The sequence below is a fragment of the Athene cunicularia genome (genome assembly GCF_003259725.1).
Source record: "Athene cunicularia isolate RWA chromosome 11 unlocalized genomic scaffold, athCun1 chr11_part1, whole genome shotgun sequence".
NCBI lineage: Eukaryota > Metazoa > Chordata > Aves > Strigiformes > Strigidae > Athene > Athene cunicularia.
The window spans coordinates 10,481,541-10,501,540 of NW_020799113.1; the positions used below are offsets into that span (position 1 = coordinate 10,481,541).

The 20,000-nt window shown below is 38.6% G+C and overlaps 1 protein-coding gene across 10 annotated transcripts in view; it reads right to left on the bottom strand.

Annotated features, from left to right (window-relative positions):
* Positions 1-20,000, bottom strand: part of ZNF536 (zinc finger protein 536) — a 344,968-nt gene that overhangs the window by 246,793 nt on the left and 78,175 nt on the right. The window contains exon 1 of one of the 10 annotated variants that reach the window (XM_026856600.1): positions 14,931-15,042. The exons of the other annotated variants lie outside the window; for them this stretch is intronic. The gene's annotated coding sequence lies outside the window, so the exon portion shown is untranslated. Of the gene's footprint in view, positions 1-14,930; positions 15,043-20,000 lie in introns of those variants that run through there. 10 annotated transcript variants of the gene reach the window in all.

Below are 20,000 nucleotides of genomic sequence, written 5' to 3' on the forward strand. Positions count from 1 at the left end.
AGTTACGGAGGTATCTAATGCAAACACTTGCATTTACTAAAAGGAAGGAAGGAAAAAAAAATAGTTACCAAAACCATTATTTGAACATTTCAACCCTGATCAATGCTTACATCCTCTCAGTTATGTCCTTCTGGTCTTTTTTCCAGCCCTTTTTTTTTTCAAATACATACATAATTTCCCCCAGGTGAGCAGATGCCATTCACCAACATGATGACAGTCACTAAGTGCATTTCTTTTCTATGGTTGCTTGAGTTGCTCAAACATTTTGCACTTACAAAATCATGGTCTGTTTTTTCTCAACTTAGTTGTTTTTTTGGTTGCTGTTCAGTGATTAGAAATCTTATTCTTTAGAGTAATTCATTATGATAAAGAATGAGAAAAGAAAGGAGGAAATACAGTTTAAATGAGCTTGTGTCTTCTGGTTAAGCTCAAAGAAACTCAGACTTTGGAAATGCAGTTTCCAGGTAAAGACGAAAGATCCCGCGTTATGTCTCTGTAAACTAGAAAACAAATTACACTTGACAAGTTGTCCTATCTCAGACAGAAACAGCGTGGATGAATCTGGCCAGTCCATTTGCACTTTTCTTTCTGAAATCACTACTAAAGTTTGAGAGGGGTTATTTTTAAAGCAACTCTTAGAGTGTTCCAGCTCACTACTGTCAGCTTTAGATCTCCAGTGTAATTTGATTTATAATTACATTTTAAAAACTAACATTAAAATAACATTAGAGGGGTCATAATCTGAACTTTTTTAATAGTTGGGCAAGTAGCATACATTTAGAAATGGATCTCCAACAGGATTCATCTGGAACATATTCTGACCAGAATTCCTTCCTTCAACCATTTCAGTACTCCGCTGAAGCTGGTGTGCCAAGAAGCCATTGTGCAGCCCTAGATTTCAGTGTTGTTTCAAATGTAAATGGACTGAAATACACTGCTGGACATTTGTTAGTCAAAGTCTTTTCTTGCATGATAGTCCGGCCCATGTTTGTAAACACTGATGGGTGAGAAAGTGCCAAAGAATCTGGAATTAGGCTTCTGCACTGAAAAGATGCACATTACATCCCTAGCAAAATCCAGTTGACTCCATTGCTCCTGAACTTTGGAGCAGCTTTAATTTCTTTAGCCTCCATGGCACAGATTGATTTAAGGGCATTGACTTCTAGGAACTACTCAAATCGGTCAAGATATGTTTGTGCCAGCCAAAATGCGTGTGCGGTGAAAGAGCAGTGGTCCCAACAACTGTTTATACATGGGTGTCACCTGTCCTCCCAGCTGCGCAAACTGAAGCTGGCATTCAGTGAACTTCACAACATTGTGCCAGTAGCTGCAAGCCTGACACCCCCTGACGCAAGATGGGGTTCAGATGGGACACAGGCTTGTTGCAAACTTCCCCTTGTTCTCTAAGTCCAACCTGATAAGAAAACTTCCCAACTAATAGGTTCCACATTAGTGCATGACTACAACTGCAGAGGCAAAAGACAGGGAATTCAGTTTCTGCATGCAAGTGCTAAAGTAAATGATCCAGTTTAAAAAAAGAAAAAAAAGAAGAGGCTGTGCCTTAAAACCAAGTTTGAAATTTTATAGGCTTTTACTCCATAATTTGTACTTGAGCCTTCTGTTATTTTTAAACAAATCTAATTTCTTACAGCTGTGAAATTTACATTTTAAGAGTGTCTAGTGGCCATGTGCATTAATTACTTTATTGTAATATTTTAATGAGTTTGGGGTTCAACTCTGAAAGAATCCTGCTGAATCCTTGTTTCCCCACAGAATTACACTAGAACCTGATTCAGTCACAACTTCACACACCCCAATCCAGATCCTGATGGGCTTGCACAATATTTTCAGTTGTCTTATAAAGCCCCTGAATTTTAAAACCGCCTCCAAATTTTAGGACTTTTTATCAAACTAGCACTACCCTGAGTCAGGAGCAGAGCTAAGCTTTGAGAAAGTTTGTATTTAGAGCTGAACTTGCTGGCTGAGCCTGATGTCAATGGATATAGGTAGCAAAACACAAAATTCAGCTGTGACAGCTAACATTTGAGCCAATCTTGTTCTTATTGACACTTATGCAATGATGCAAACGCTTCCATCTTAGTATTTATGACATAAAAACGTTTAGGGCTAAAAGATTAACCCTCCAAAGAGTACCTAAATTCACCGGGGAAAAATGGAAATGCACTACTGGAAGATTGCCACTTTGTGCAAAATAGTTGAAAAGCATTATAATATCCATACTTCTGCCACAGTATTTCTTTTATGAATTTTGGGGGTTTGTGTGGTGCTAAATTATTTCTTCTTCATCTGTGAGCTTGCATAAGTAGTGGTGGGAGATAAGTAAAATGATACTGGTTTTTCAGGCTGTTTTCACCCAGCATTTAGCATCTGTGCTTGCAATGTTTCAGGTGTAACTACTCATCTCGGGGATTGAGACAGAAACCTTCAGACCACTGAGGATCTCCGCAATTTGAACTGATGAACCTTCTTACAGCATCTAAATGCACTTCATTGTCTATGAATAAGCTAAAGAAGCAAATACATGACACACTGAACAACAGGTTCAAGCACAAACATGGGTTAACGCAGGAAAAGGGGGACTGACTGTTTTAGTTGACTGCGGTAATAGTAAGAGGTTCATCAGTTGGCAAGTGCAACCACACACACTGCATCCACAGTCACACGTGGAAATCTGACCACTTACGTCCACAACTCTCACCTCTCTTCGCTAGTGCAAATGCAGAATTGTAACTTCAATGAACTACCCAGCTTTTAAAAAAGCATGGCTTTAAACCACTTATTATAAGAGCAACAGTTATTATTCAGTACATGCTTTTTATCAGATTGAAGATAAACTTTATTATAACTGGTGGAGATGGTATCAAAGATTCGTGGTCTATGAGAATTCTGTAATGAGAAATGGTAGTCTGTCTTGGGGCAAACAATATTGTTCTGTTTACTATGCAATTAACAATATTAAGTCAAGATTCTATAACTGATAGATGAAAATAGGGGTGGTAGGAGAAAACTGGAAGCACTGGAAACTTTCACAGGACAATTATCTGAGGACTACAAATAATTTATGGTGCTTTAGCCTGACATTCTCTCTCATCCTCACAAAAACGTTCCTCACTCCAGAGGTGTTCACTGTAAAAATATCCAGTCTGTAAGCAGTTTGGGGCAAAGCCAGAATCATTCCTTGTCACAGGTACTGAGCGTACAGAATAGTGCAGCTTCATTTTCTGAAAAGAAGCAATAAAATAAGGAAGAAAAAAAAAGACCCCAAAAATTTGAACTTTGGAAAATATATGATAATGAACCAATAAGAGTGACAGAAAGAGAAGTGAGACCTCATCTCTGATTCCTGCCATATTTGGTGTAAAATTAATACAGAGCACCTCCTCTGAATTTAATAACTACTTTAATTTGATAGACTGAGTCCCATACCTTTGTGTGACTGAAACCCTGTACCTCTTGTTTACTCTTAGATCAGCCTTAAGCAACCACCATATGGAGCTGTGAACACCACAGACATAGCAGAAATGGTCCTTAACTAACGGTCAGACTAAATTGTATTGGGAGTCAAGTGGGGCCACTTTCAAGTGGCTGGTTAAGACAAGGGCTGACCTATAATGGAGATTCTCTGTAAAACAATACATTTTTCACTTTACATTATAAAGTACAGAACTGTAAGTATGATTGACCACAGAAATCTCAGTGCTTTTTTCTAGTCTGTTCCTTAGCTGTACACATACAGTCCAGCCCTTTTGGCTCGGATTCTGCAACAGTAATAATTTTGAGGTTACCTCAAATGGGCTCGGGCAGAGCTATGGCACAGCACTTTCGTAGCAAACAAACAAGACCTATAAAGTGCTAGGGTCTTTCTTGCTAAATGGATCTTAAAAAAAAAATAAATCAAATGATCACATTCTTAAACTAGCCAATTCCATTTGTAGCTCTCTGGAAATGCGATGCTCCACAGAGAGCTCCATTGCACCCAGCAGGCAAAAGCCACATTTAAGACAGCATGACGCACCAGCGCTCTGGCAACCGGGATGCTACAAGGAAGTGACTGCTTCTGGCAGCCTCGCAGCCCCTCTCCTGCACCTCTTGCTCTTAAGGATCGGTGCCTTAAATTCCCATGTACCGCTGAATAATAACGTCTGGCTGATCCAGAAGATTAGCAGCTTATTCCACCTTTGTTCTCTGTCTTCTTTTAAGATGAGCAATGAATGACACCCCAGCAGGCATAACCCTCCAGCACAAAAGCTAACAAAATTGTAGGATGTTTTAAGGAATGATGTAAAACTTAACAGAGAGTTTTAGAAGGGTATTCCTACACAGTATCGCTGTACAAAACCCAATGCTACAAGAAGAGCTCTCAAATTCTCCTTGCTTTCCTGAACGCTACAACACAAAATCAGCATCTTCAAGAGTAACCTCTTTAAAACTGACAAAAATACAAACAGTTTTAATAAAGTATGCAGTAAATTTGGGGGTTTCCTTTGTGCAAGATAACACTGAATGAGAGTTTCACAGCAATAAAACAAACAGATACAGTAAAGTTAAATGAGAGGAATAAAATGATGGGAGTATAAAAGTTCATGTTCCTGTACATAATATGCCAGTGATTGGTGGAAGTTATACACAAACTTCTACTTTTTAAAAAATTACTGTTTTGAGGGAAAACACTCAATAATTGGTATCTATAGGGCTTAATTCCTTTTTCTATGGAGGTCCTGGGTCTGGTCATAGTTCATTGCTATTGTTCAAAATTTACTCCCAGACTAAGAACTTCTCCCACACTAATAAACAGGTATAATCATTTTCTCCAGAGAGCAATTTTTTTTTCTTTCAGTAATTAGCCTACTTAAATATTTTAATGGAACTACTGACGTACAATAGCACAAAAGGTCCTCTGACCATAATATAAAGTGAGACATGAGATTCCTAAAAACTTTTGTATGAAGGAGGTCTAGGATTTACAAAACAGGCAGCTCTAAAACTATTTTTAAAGGTCATAAATTAGGTACTCTCTTAAATGTAATTCAATCATCCACTGATAGTAGCTTGATTCTATTAGTTGTCCTATGCGTTTTACAAAACAGAACTCCATTAACATTATTCACTTATAGTTTCCCTCTATAAGTAGATATTCTGCTCAACAGGCTTTAAATAGATTTTTTTTCCCCCCTGAAATTGCTATTAAGCATACTTTTACTCAAAGGGCAAAGTAGGCATAGGATTATGCTTGTACTTCAGGCAAAGGATACATTTTCAGCAATCAGAACCACATTCCTATGAAGTAAAAATACTCTATATAAGCCGATTGTTTCTATCCCTCCTAACCTTGCTCAATAAGGACTCTATTCTGATCTTTTGAGTTACACACAAGTTCTCCAATTTGGCTGAATAAAGGTATCTGGTTGGGCAGCTTGATGAGCATATTCTGTGTCTCACATTCTGACCTTGGTATGTTCAAGGTGGATCTAAATTATAAGACGTTGCTCAGAGGAGAAAAAAATATTTTAATTTAAAAAAAAAAAAATCAGGATTTATTTTACTTTCTTCAATTAAAGAATGCAGTACAGAACTACTGCTTTTACATATTATACCTTGCTTTAGTGAACAAGTGAAAATATAAACCTATTTAAAGAGACTACGACATGTATATAGCCACAAGTTTTTCAGACCAATTTACTTAGCCTGTAGTTATATTTCAGCTTCAGAAACATCTACTATAGATCACTGATTTCACGTTGGTTTCATTGTGAATAAATGTGTGCCCTCACCTCTCACAGTTTAGATGACTCAGTTCTGAACAAGATAGAAAATACACGAGTACACGCAGAGGAGCATAGTGCTGGGCCAAACCACATATCCCATAGCCAATCTCAAAGGATCGTGGCCACCTTGCGACCTTGAGCCGCATGCTGCGATAATCTGACACCCGAGCAGACCCTGACCCATTGCAATGGTGTAGCTGCAACAGTGCAATCTGTACATAAAAATGTGTATATCTAGAGCGCCAAATCCTCCTTCAGCTGGTTAACATATTCTATGTTCATGTCTTACTTCTTAAAACAGGACAGATGGCAGAAATCATACACTGTTGTTCTTTTCATTGGCCACGCCAATCCCAGATAATCAAGTCAGTCAGTCACTAGCAGATACTCTTTTTTTAGAGGAAAGGGTGGAATTTCATCTGACCACTGAGCTTCAGTTTGCACTTGAGGTTCTAATTTTCTTCTGGTTCTAGCCCATTTCTGTCTTGCTCTGGCACACACTGCCCTAGTAAGTACTTTTATTACCTCAGTAATTCCTCTGGGGGCTGTCTTACTTTCACTTTATATCTGGACTCACATAAGCATCTCCCCATTTTACAAGGAAACATTTATTAGTCTCTGATAGGAGTTTCCTGTTCCATCATGCTGAATCCCATTGTCTGTTATTCTTCAAAAGCAGGCTAACAAGTTGCATGCTCCTGGGCGGCTCTTGCTTGTGGCGTATAAGCGCTGGAAGTGCAGCACAGGCACAGAGAAGGCACATAGGGGACGACCAGGCATTCTGGGTGTTTTTTCCAATCCTGTTTGCAAACCCTTATTCAGCTGGCCACGCACACAGTCGTATGGGACCCTTACACTGTGGTAGCATTCACCAGACACCAGCGGCACTAGGTGGCCCAGCAATTTTTAGGATGTCCCATTCATGCTCCTTGTTCACACCCTTGGGACCAGTGCAGGAAGGACTATGAAAGTCTCCTTCACCCAAGGATTCCTCAACTATGAGGCCAATCTTATTACTTTGGGACACTTGAACAGTAGAGGTTAAGTCTATTATATAACAAAAACAGGGATTTCTGCTGTAATTCCTCCAGTTGTTAGCTAAATATCTTACTTGAGAACTGCTCATGTTTTTTTTTCCTGGTATTTGTGTGTCATCACTCCATATTCCTGTTTTCCCAGGTCCACCATGCAAAACTCCTTAGTGTAGCAACTGTTTGGTAGAGCTGGTACTGTCAAAAAAAACTGTTCAGCCTTCCACAGTGTTACACAGAAAACTTTGGCCACGATCCCCCCCAACCATATCAGTCAGATCTTCAGAGGAGGTAAAAAAGTATAATTGCTCGCAAATGAAGTTTCATGGGTTTTCCTCACCTGAAGATCTGGACCCACCCTAGGAGCAAGAAAAAGCTTTCAATGCATAGTCTATTTTACTAGAAACCATGCAAAGTCTCTCATCCACATCAGCCTGCTATTTTTTACTTCTATATAAGCAGACAACATTTGTATTCAGCTGCTCACTTATAAATAAAAAACATTTTTACATGGGTGGATTGGAGTGGCCTTTTTTTCCCCCCCCCTCTTTCTGTTCCCATTATTTTATATATTACACACATGTTCTGTCAGCGAAGCTCACTTTGTTATCTGAAACATCTGTGGTACCCTGCTGTGGAGAAGGCCAACACTGCTGCTGCTGTTGCTGCCTGTCTTTATTAGCCACTGATTTGCTGATGTAGTCCTCCGACAGCGAGCAGTGCTCCAGTTTGCCTCTGTAATGCTGGGGCTGCACGGCAGAAACAATGGGATTCTGTGAACTGGCAGAGGGGTCCTGTCGGTTCACAATATGGCAGGTACCATCTATACGAAGATACGAAACCAAGGTTTCATATGTGCATTCATGCAAGCACTGATTTCTGTATTTCTAAAGAAACATATATAAATTTATATGTAAACTGAAAAGATAACACCCTTGCAAAGAAGGTACAAGTGCAAAGTGAAAGGACCTCCTACTCGAGGCTCCCACGAGGTCTGGCTGTTGAGTTAATATTGGGGGGGGCAAGTGAAAAGTTGCCTGGATTGATCTCTTTTAGCCTTATTCTCAGGTGCTTTTTTTACTGTCATAGTTCTGACATACCGCACAGTCGAATGAAACTCTCTGGATTCCACTGTTACTGTAAAGATTATTACCTAAGTTACATGAGAAGTATGGACTTCTTATGGAGCCATGAAAAGATTTTAAAAGATCAACGTAAAGATGAAAAATCTTTCTATGTTTCTTAAATAACATTTTTAAAGATGGGATATTCAGGTCACCTGATAGGAAGTGAAGCTATTTTTATGTATTTTATACATTTACTTTCTGCAAACAATAGCACCTTGGTAAAATCAGCTTAACCATTTCCCCTCTGAAAAATCAAAACCATCTTATCTTTATATGGATTTCTTATGCAACAGATTTCTGAAATATATACTCCATTTAAGAATCTGAGAAGTACGATTGTTAAACCACAAAACAAAAGCATTCAGGGGAAGATGCAGGAACAACTCACAAAAACACTCACATGGACCGGATTTCCAACTGACAGCATTCCTTTTATGGGTCTACTGTTTTAAGAAACTGCTCTCCAATACGAAGATAAGACAACAAGAAGATAAAGGCACTTCCCTCCCTTAAAAAAAAAAAAGAGATTTATTGATGACATAAAAACCTGAGCTGAGTTCTGAGTCCCATAGGTAAAAAAAAAAAAAAAAAAAAAAAAAAAAAATAATCTTTTTGTAGGTTTTCCAGATCTCCCAAGGACTCCGGGCCTGATTCAGAGAATAATTACGATATGGAAGCATCATGTGACTGCTGTCACAGATCTTTAACATGCAAGTCAGTGTGCATGTGTGTCCAATTCAAGATTCAAAATTGAAGACTTATGTGGAGATAATTATAAATGAAAATAAAACACAGCTTTTGGAAAAAACACCCCATTTTATTAAATAATTGATCACCTAGCCCCGTAGGAAGGTTCAAATGTTACTATATGATGAAGTGCTAGTAGAAGAAGATTGCTATATATCTTTCAGGAGCAAGACCATGATGACAAGAAAAATGAATCAACAAAATAAATGCCAATGTCATCTTTCCCCTCCTCACCTTCCTTTTGCTTGACACACTACCTACCTTCAAATTCAGTTTATTTATATTACACAGAACTAGTACCCCCAAACCAGCTAAACTCTGTGCAAACACAAGAAGCATCTTTCCATATTTAAAACCTGAGCCTCATTTCCCATGCCTTGAAAATAACTGAGATGTGATGGCAGTATATCACTGGTCTCCAAATTAATCTTTGGATTACCCAACTAACAATCTGGTGTACAGTAGAACAAGCTTCTCTGGCCAAGTCACTGTTTTTACCTGTATTTGACAGGGAACTAATCTGATAGTCACAGGTTGTCCCCCTGCTCCATGTCCTCAGAGGGAGAAAGGAGATGGCGTACCGTTGCTACTGCTGCCTCTTAGTAAAGATTGTTTTAGAGAGAGTATTTGAAATCCTCCGGAGGCCAGTGAAGTCGCAGATGCTTCCCACTACCTGAGGAGTACAAAGTACCTGAGCAACAGCAAGGATCTGATCTTAAACTTACAAGATTGTTCTTATTTGGGGGAAAGTGAAAGGAAGGAATAGAATTAATGTATAAGCATAAACAAGTCCAAAACTTGGAAGATGAACTGAAAAGACAATTATCTTTATAAATTTTAAAACTGCAAACAGATTTGTGCAGGACGATTTTCCATCTGTCCAGATCCTTCTGCAGGACATATGCAGAGGATAACTTCAAGTTAGTATATTTCGTTGTATGAAGCATTTTCCGAATTTTTTTTTTTATTTTTTTTTTGGGAGGGGGGGAATGCAACGCTATGTTGGAATGGTAGAAATTTCTCTTTTACCCTTTGTGTATGTCACCGTCTATTGTTACTCAGCTTTTTAACATTCATCTGAATATTTCATCCGTGCAAAAATTAGTCCCAGCATCTTTTTACTGAATAATGTTTGGCGGTCATTACTTCACAACTGCAAACAATCCTCTATTGCTATTGAGTGCTACAGTCAGGCTTGTTTCATGCTGGAGGTTAGAATCTGATCCTAAGTCCATTAAATCACAGAGTCTTTTTAAAGTTTAATCTTGAGAGGATTTGGGTTATAAACAAAGGACACTATACATGGGGAAAGAAACAACAGAAAACTCTGAACTTATGACTCTAACGCAACCCCTAGTTCAAATTTTGTGTGTGATTTAGCAAGAAAATTCTGAGTTTTCAGCAGCGGCACACACGCCCTGGCATGTGGGCAAAGCTAAACTGAGCATTGATGCTCACATCCAAAACGCACATATGGATCCCATTTTACATAGACGTGATTCTTCATGTGCAAAACATGTGTCTGACTGGTTTTCTTTGGCTTTTTAAGATGTGCTGCTTTTTCTTTGGTGGGGGCAGGGAGCAGAGAAGTAAATAAATAATTTGTGTGGTACTTCAATATATATTATCTATGAAGAGAATGGCCTGGGATTCGAGGCCAGGTAAAAAGCCTGTACTTCAGCTGAAAGTATCAATTTCAGCAAACAACCAAATGCCAAGAGTGAGAAACTTAGTCCACTATACAGCTTCTGCAACACGTTAATCTATCCCACTCTGTAATTGCTAGATAGGAAAGGGGAAAAAGGGCTCCAGATGCTAATAACTTGGAAGTGGTAATTAGAGGAGTCCACATTACTGCTGCGAGACTCCCATCTTCCCTTGATTACTGGAAAGAAAATTTTGTCCAGTGGGTCTCCTTCTTGCTTCCAAAACATACAACACTTCTGTATTCCTAAGCTCCATCTCCTTCTCACTGAACACATCAACAGGAGCTTGATCTGACCTGGGAAACTTCTTCTATCTTCTCCAACACTGGAGAATGCTGCATTTCCCACAGAAAATGTAGAAAAATATTCACAAGGTGACCTAACAGAGAAGTACCACAAGCCCCAACTTTTAGCTATACAAGATCAAAATTGCCTCCCACAGTCCCAGTCTGAGTGCGGCAGAGAACAAGAGAGTCTGGTCCCCTCGCTTTAGCAGGTAACAAATATCTTTAAAGGCTCATTGAGCATTTATAATCTCTGGGACCACAGAGACAAAGTCAGTCTGGAAAGGGTCTGAACGTTGCATGAGAAAGTAAAAGGAAAAATACACTTATCACAAAGAGGGAATGCATTTGTATTATTGTATTGAAATAGCACAAGGCTACAATGACAGGCTATAAATTTTTCTCTTGGACTGTAACCAATATTTTCCATTTCAAGTAACAACAATGTAAGAAAGAGAGACTCAGAATTAATAGAAATTAGGGACATAAATCGGTAGGTACTTAAGTGAAAGAGAACCTCAAATTTGGGTGTCATTAACGGAGAAAAGGTTAACTAGCCCTTTGAGCAACCCTTGGATCCATTTACACCGCTGACAAACTGACCAAAAAAGTATGCTTAGATTTTGTCAACGATGTCCATCTTTAAAATTCTCAGATTCATAGCCCAGAATGTTACGGTAAATTCTTGGCAGTGACAAGCATCTTTTTTTTCTTTTTTAATCCCTGAAATTTTATCATCACACATAACACTAAACCTAATCTATGACTCCAAATAATAATAGCAGCAATAGTAACTACATTGTTCTGCAGTGATGGGAATTAAGTTACAGAAATTTCTCACTTCTACTTTTTTCTGATTTGATATGTCATTTCATTAAACAACCATGAATTATTGAATATTAATAATTTGAAATCAGTGATGTGCCTTAAGATATACATTTACAGTCTATTAGTATTTTTTCTTAACCTTTCTGTTGCTGTAACTGGCTATTGAAACATTGGATGCTCATTTAAAAAAAAAAAAACAAAAAAAAAAACAAAAACACGAAACACAAAAAAATCCACCACAAAAAAAAAACCTTCAAAACACCAACCAACAAACAACCAAGCAAACAAACCAGGACCGAACTGCAAGGAAACTGTTAGCCAAAGCCAGTGTGTGTTAGCAAAGCTGGGTCCAGAAGATGAACAATCTCTCCTCCATTTTAAGACCCAATCCTACAGTTGTTTAGTGCATGTAAATCTCAGTGATTCTGTAACAGCTCCATCAAACCTTGGGAGGTAAACCCTATAACGGAAACTAAAGGTGACAAGTCCTTTTTTCCCCCTTATGCAGACTTCTAAAATGAGAAGGACTGTGAATACTGTAAAAAAATAAAATCAATGCAAAGTTATTTAGCACAGGTGTTCCTGTTATTGTGCCACATTTGGAAAGCCCACACATTCAGCGCACCTTCAATTCGCACACCCAGCTGCGTGAGGTGGTGGTCTATTGTTAGTTTACAGGTTTGCAATAAAAAGCATGAAGTAATATTGGCAAGCTTGGGAGCTGCTTTTTTTTTTTTTTTTTTTTATTCTTATGATGTCTCCCTGCATCTATTTATCTAGTTCTCCTTGCTTTGTTTCTGCTTTTATATTCAGCGTATTCAAAAAAGGGTCAGAGTAGGTTTTAAAGATGTAATGCCACACTCAAGCCTTTTGAACACTAAGAGAAAACCTCAAAAGGTTCACGCATAAGGGAACAAAGATATAAGGATAGCTTTGAACCTGAGGGGCTCTCTCACTGCAAGCAAGTGCACTGCCAGCATGTCACAGGTGTACACCACATGAGCAAGTGAAAAAATAAAATGCGATTGTGAAGGGGTGTGATGCTGACGGGTCTGAGTCCAGAATGCATTAATCCCAGGGTGAACGTGTGCATCTGTTAGATATTTATGTAGTTCCTACTAGTAGTTTGTACAGATATCTAAGCAGGTGAACGTCAACAGCTTTGAAACCATATGTTAAAGGGAGTCTGTGAGATGGTATGAGAAGGCTATCAGGCATTATGGGTCTCACAAGGGAGGGTGGACACCTACCGATTATAACATTGCCCTGGTTAGTCAGGACTCTTGGGCCCTATGTCAGACTCCTGCTGATTTAGCTGCACAACACTGGGGCAAATGACTGAAACTTCCTCTGTTTCCCCATCCTTGATCAAGAGATGCTAAATATAACTACAGAATGACAATTTTCTTTCTTCCCTAATTTCTAGCTTTGGAAGGGAAGGGGGGGGGGGGGGGGTGGCCTCACTGAAAAACATTCAGGGAGGATCCACCCGCAGGACACGGGTCTCATAGTTTAGCATTGTCCAAACTCTGCTCCCAAACCAACCCGTAGTAAATGCCATGAATTTCAACAGCTCCAGAGACTGCTGCTAAGTGCTTCTGAAAAAAAAAAAAATCTAATCACACCTTCCCATCCTCTTACATGTCTATCTTTTACAATATCAGAACACACACTCTATAGTAGCCCTTTTCAATTTATTTCCCCCATACTTCCCTTCCCAAGAGGATATTATTCATACCCTACTCCTTCACAATGTAATTAGCTTGTTCCAATCCTTAGAAATGAAACATTCACCCCTTCTTTTGCCCCAACCCTCAAGAACCTCTTGCAAGGGTCCTCTTGTACTCATTACCCCACAGGGTGGGAAGAAACACACCGTAATTGCTCTACACTTGGTGCTAGAGAGAGAATAATCACACTTGCCTTTTATAACTTTGCTTTACTTTAATGAAATACCGTTAATAAAGAAGGCATGCATGTAAAGTCGGCGGTTTACCAGACACTCACCACCTCTGTTGTTTGAGGCCCCCTTCAAGTGCCCTGCAGGACTCCCCTACTCTAGCACCTGGTCTAGCACAGGCAAATCTAGGTCTAGTGTTGCAGTGGCACAGCTCCACAGAAAGGGCAAAGTCACAAATGACATCTCCACTGTGTATTAGAAACTATTAATTGAGATTTTTAATTCTGGGAGATGTGCATTGCATGGCATCTCTAAAATATGCCCCAAACATTCTCAGGAATGCAGCTCAAAGAGTCTGATTAAAATTGAGCAAAATCAGTCTCTCATCCTTCTGTTTAAAAAATGAGAATTCATTTATTCAGCTTAATTCAAAGATTAAATATGATTAAAATTTCTATAAGATGTCTAGCCTTTCTGAAATAAACTGCAGTGGCTATCAAAATATTGATAGTCATTGGTAAATTACTTCTGGTGTTTAATCAATGTTATTTTTTTATCATCCAATTTTTTCTTCAAGTCAGCTTCTAACACTAAACTACATTTCATCAAGGTTGGTAAAATGTTTAGAAAGGAACAGATGTCAGAATATGGGGATTGCCAATAACACTGATGGAAGCCAGTAATTTCTTTCCTGTCCAAAGGCAAAAGAATGAAGAATAATCTAGACTGTATACAATAATACAAGATTTACTACAACATTAATGGCTATAAAAAGTAAAAGTATACAAAAGCTATCTCCATTTTTTTCAAGCCATCACTAAGGGCAGTGTTTTTCAATTTGAGACAATTTTTACTGGAAAATGAAAGGTCTGTGTATTCTTAAACCTTTAAATATCCATAAAATACAGATGAAGACACAGGCTAGCGTTAGTTGCTTCCAAATATACTTGTATATTAGTCTATTGTGCAAGTTAATAATTTTGCCAAATCTCAAAAAATGTGGATGCAATCTTTCCTTTAAGAAAGCTGCTCAGCTTGTTATTTACAGATTGTAACATTTACATAAGAGTTTGGTTTAACAAGAGATATAAATATAGATAAAACCCTTAGGACTTCATTCTTTAAACTGCCCTCTAAAAATCTGCCCTACAATTTGCACACTGAATTTTGTGCAGACTATTCTTGGAAGCCTTTTGTGAATTAGGGAGAACTGACTCGAAACAGGGGCTGGTTAATCACAATTTTGCAAATTGTACGTAGCAATCATCCTCACATTGTGAAATTCAGATCTATAAAATGCTGATGTTTTAAAGCTGAAAAATAAATAAGCTAAGTAGGACTACTTTGCTAAGGGAAAAAAAAAAAAAGACTATAAGACCCCTTGCAAAGAAATCCTTAAAATAAAAATAATTAAAATAAGAGAAGTGACATCATAAGTAAAGGGCATCTCCATTCCATATCTCAACTGCAAGCCCACCCTAGAAAAAAATGTTCTTGCCCCAGTCTCATATCAACACTCACCTGAGTTTACCAGGCAAATTCCCGCACTTCCAAGAACAAACCGGTGGGAGGTTTACTATTTTAGAAGGCTTCTGTATATTTGTCTACAATCTGGAAAAGCCCTCCAGTTGAGGAACGACTGCTGAAACTTCACTCTTTCATGTGTCTATTGCTGACTGTCATCTGTGCACCCAATCAAAGCTGCTTTGATTAAATATCGGGACCGTCACTTGAGTATCAACTGCAGCAACATGGATACATGGATACGATACTTTATGATGCATGTTGAATGCAAACACTTGAGAATAATAGCTGGCAACTAAACAGTTTGAGGGAGAAGGAGCAGAATTTATGTGGAAAAGATGATGCCTCAAAGAAGACTTTTTTTGTTCTGCTTTCAAGCTGCGGCTAATGTAACTTCATCAGCATTTAGAACAAAGCTGACTCAAGATTCCTCTTTTCCACACAGGTTTTGCAACTCCTTACATTTATCTGTTGCAAAAAGACCTTGCCGAACTCTCTGTTTCAAGCATATAAGGATATGCTGAAATTCATGTAAAATATTTTCTGTTATCAATGTAATTATAACGACAAGAACTTTCCATTGGGTTGCAGCTATGATGCAGTGTGCGTTGGTCTCCCCCCTGCCATTCCAAGCCCCCTCACTATGGACACAACTCACAAACAGTGGAAACTCTGTTTTTCTATTGTTGATCCTCCCCAAAGGTCAGGTTTCTTACCTCAAACATTCCAGCAGTTGCTTAGACTGCAGTTCAGGAATTTTGTGTAACATTGCTTCTATAAAGCAAATATTTATGTTGGTAAATACCATTAAAGTATTACTGTTACACAGGTATTCTCATTAGTAAACTGCCAAATTTGAGAACAAGAACTTTAAACTAAATGGATGAAACATATATCAGCATGTTAAACAAACTTTACCATGTTACTTGGCCATGCTAAGCCAAACATGAAGTCCAGTCATTAACTCTTTTCATGGGAATTAATGTTTTTAGAATTAATACAGATTCAGAATTCATGCCTTTGCTACAGAAGGCAAGCAGAGGCAGAAAGCCCTACAAAGGAACAGAGCAAATTGGTATTACCAGGATTCCATAAAAGTAGTGGTCAGGAAAATAAAGAAAAAGGAAAATAAAGGACCCACAGGTACCTCACGGAGGGATGAAATAAGGACATTCCCTTTGAACAGGAAAGGCTTACATTCAGGGAGGGGTCTGAATAAGGTAGATGAGATATTCAGCTTCACACATCAGAAGTGAATATACTGAGTATCAGACTAGGTTGTTCTAGCAGACCACATTCACTCACCCACTCCTACTGGAGCTCCCTCTTTCGTTGCCCTTTTTCAATTGGAGCAAGCATTTAACCTACAGCTTCATCAGCACAAGTGAATGCCGAAAGGACGGAGTTCGGGAATATCTCTCAAAATACATATTATTTATTCAAATAGAATGGCTTGATCAACCTTGGCCAATGAAACAGAAATTTTTAATGCCTGAAATTTGTACAGGATGAAAAGACTCTCAGTTCCATCCTATGACTCAGATTGGAACCGAGACCTACAGAGGTAGAGCTGAGCTGCTTCCTTCATTTCCTCTGCTTTTCATCTTGGAGGCCAAGACTAGGTTAGGAAAAGCTTCTCTTTTATTTAACTAACTCCAAAATGGCATATTTGTGAAAGTCGTAACAGAGGATCGCTCTTGGGATAAGGGACCATGAGACACTGAAAGCAGAGAGGGCCTGCAAGTGGGAAGGAGTCTTCCAGGAACAGGATCTAGATTACACAAAGTTCCCAGAAAAACTTTGGAAGATTCTTATTTGCTGTTTTGAAGACAGCCTGTCAGTGAGTCCAGATGTACTAATTCAGACTTTCAAACACACATTTCAATGTGCTTCGAGTTTAAATGTAGGACAGTAAATGAGCCATTCATCATACACAAAATCATCTTAAATATCACCTAAGCCATTTCACTTATTTGAAAAACGCTACCAGCAGCGAACTCGCTAATATTGTATATTTCAGAGGTAGAACGCCCAAGACTAGATTTTTAAAAAAATTTAACATAATGAAGCCAAAAAAAGGAATTCATTCCATGTTTGTAAAATCCAGTTATGTTGGTAATTAGGCAAATGCTTCATATCTATGTTTCTGTTACCTTCCTGAGTATTTCTACTGCAGGATTTCATTCTTCTACAGCCCAACTTTTATTCATGATCTGAGCGCATCCTATTTTCTATTTGTTATTGAGCTTTAGGTAAAGATGTTTCAGAAACAGAAAATTGATATGGATTCAAAGTTCATCGCACTTAGATAACTATGTTTTCTAAGAACACAAACAGGACGCCAGCACTGGGTGATTCACAGCCCCAACGCATTGGGATCTTCATCAGCTCTCAGCATTGCCTCCAAAGTAGCAGCCATCAGTGCAGGTGGGCCACAGCGCAGGTACTGGAAGTACAGCTGCTCTGCAGTAATTGATTCTGTGTGTTGACCCAGACATTAGGATGTTTACTGTCTGCATATGACTCCTCCACTTCATGGAAAGCTGTACAAAACTACAACTATGTCAGCCTTTCGATGAATACATCAAACACTGTCTCCTAACATTTCTTTACTGCTTGAGAAGATTTGACCTGGTGGCTCTAACAAATCACACAAACTGCCTGGACAACACAAGCTGACACCACTTCACACAAGTCCAGAGGCTCTCGGGGCAACATGAGGCATCCACTTGAGAAAACTGTAAGCTGTTGCTTTAGTAACAGAGTAGGATGTTACTTTAAAATCCATTAGTATTTTATTATTTCTACTTAACAGAAGTACTTTGGAACTACTGAAATTGTCTGCTCAAAGCCAAACTCTTGCCAGATACTGCTGCCCACCGTCCAGTCCAAGAGCAGCAGAGCTTCCTGATGCTGCCTCTGAAGGTGAAGCGATAGACTCCAATTCCATGAGACAGAGAGACTGAGATAGTACTTACTAAAACCAAAATTGTTAATCCTCAGAAAAAAAACCAGAAAATCTACAAATCAGTGTCAGGGTATTTTAAAATGTCCCATAATTCCCATAAGGGAAAAGGCTTGAAAATGTGTCTCTTCAAAGACATTTGCAAATATTCCTTTGGCTACCTCCACACAGGTGGGAGATCCTGCCCTTAAAATTGTAGAATACTGTAAGATGACCCATAGGGACCAGGCCATGTCAAGCCATGTTGACAGGTATGATGGAAGTAAACTTCAATTTAGAAGGCTAAGAACAATACCTGCTCACAAAACCGATGAATACTATCATACATGAACATGGGCTTCAAACTTTAAAAAGGTTTAACATTTTAAAACAATATACAGAGAATTGTGATGAGACTAACCAAATCTGTTTTCTTCACTGTGCTTCCCATGGCCCAGTATCTCTTGTGTCACTACGTTTACATGTTTGAAGCTATCTGCTGCCTCGGATGAACACGTGGAGCTGTTCTACACCAACTGCAGCTGTGAGTGCTAACTCAGTGCTTCTAAACTTGTTTTGAGTAACTTCCCTGTTTACCAATATTTTAGGAAGTTTAAGTCTACACTATCTGTGGCTAGAAATATACAACACTGAATGTGTGCTGCGTGAGAAAATTTGAGTAGACATTCACAATTTACTTAGTTCCCTTTGAGGGGAATGAGAAAGATGCACAGTACTTTCATTATCTGTCCCTAAGTGGTTTTTGTCAAATTTTGACTCTGCCACCACTCTTCAGTGACAGACATTAGGTATGACATTTTTTGACACAATGTCAATAATGACATCAGTAATATTTGACACAAGGCACATTGGGGTTATTTGACACAGACAGTTGGATAGCTCAGGGCACTGGAGATCCAATGCATAAAGAGTTTTACCTCCAAGTCACCAGTGAATATCTAACCCAATGTTTTCTAACTGTTACCAACTGATGGCTCCTCAGAGTCTTATGCAGAAGGAGTTTGGGTGTATTGAACAGATGTCCAGAAAACAAAAATCAGCACAATAAATTACATTAATCTGTGCCCTATGTTGAAACACCATGGAATGAATAGCCAGTGATAAAGCTATTCTTCTACTGCTATCTGCAATTCCTCTTAAAAATTGTTGAATCCCGAAGGAGACGCAGGAGGATCAAATGAGTCAGAGAGCACTACAGCTCTAGTCTCCTGAATAAGATTTCTGTCTCAACAGCTTTCAGTCCCATGGCTTTCATTAACAGTTAAACATACTTATGGGAAAATACAAATGTGAAATGTTACTTTCAATGATGTGTTTTCCAAATATTTCACAATTGGCTAATATACAGGACTCAGAAATGCTGAACAGAAACAAAATGAATTACGAATTACTCTAGAATTTCCTGGAGTGCCACAGTCCTGATTAAACAAAGCACTTCTACCTATTTCCAATAAAGCACTCATCTCAGAGCAGAGTCTTGCAATATCTATTAGGCACCTGGCTGAGCTCCCAAATCCTGCATTCAGCCCCAAGATCCATTACACAAACCCTGGAAGTTCTAAACAGGACATGAACAGGAAGAGGTGTTAGTCCTGGGTACATATGAACCTACTTGCCCTACAAGGACAGTCACCTGTGTAAGACACCTAGGTGCTCAGAAAAGTTTATATTACTAAGCATTGCACCCAAAGATTTAGAAATCTAAATTCTACCGAGTCTTTGTATAGTATATGAATTCTCTTTGGGAGCTGACGTTTTACATTTTTGTCTTATTTTAAGGTTATGCTTACATTCAAACACCATCAGCTACTGCAACTTCACAGAAGTAGGGCTTCTTCAATTATTTTTTTAAAAGTTCTGAGCCAAGTGCCTTACTTATAGACTTTTTTTTTAAATAAATGCAAATACCAAATCAGAGTTAATCCATGTGCAAAATGTGCTCCTTTTTCCTATTTCATATTAATTTTGACAAGATAATCCACATTAGCCTGTTTATCACAGGAAGTCATCAATATGACCATGTTTCCACTGGAGAATGGTGTTCAATCAATAGATAGAACCAATAGTTGAGCTACCTTCAGATTCTTTGGAATACCTTTTCT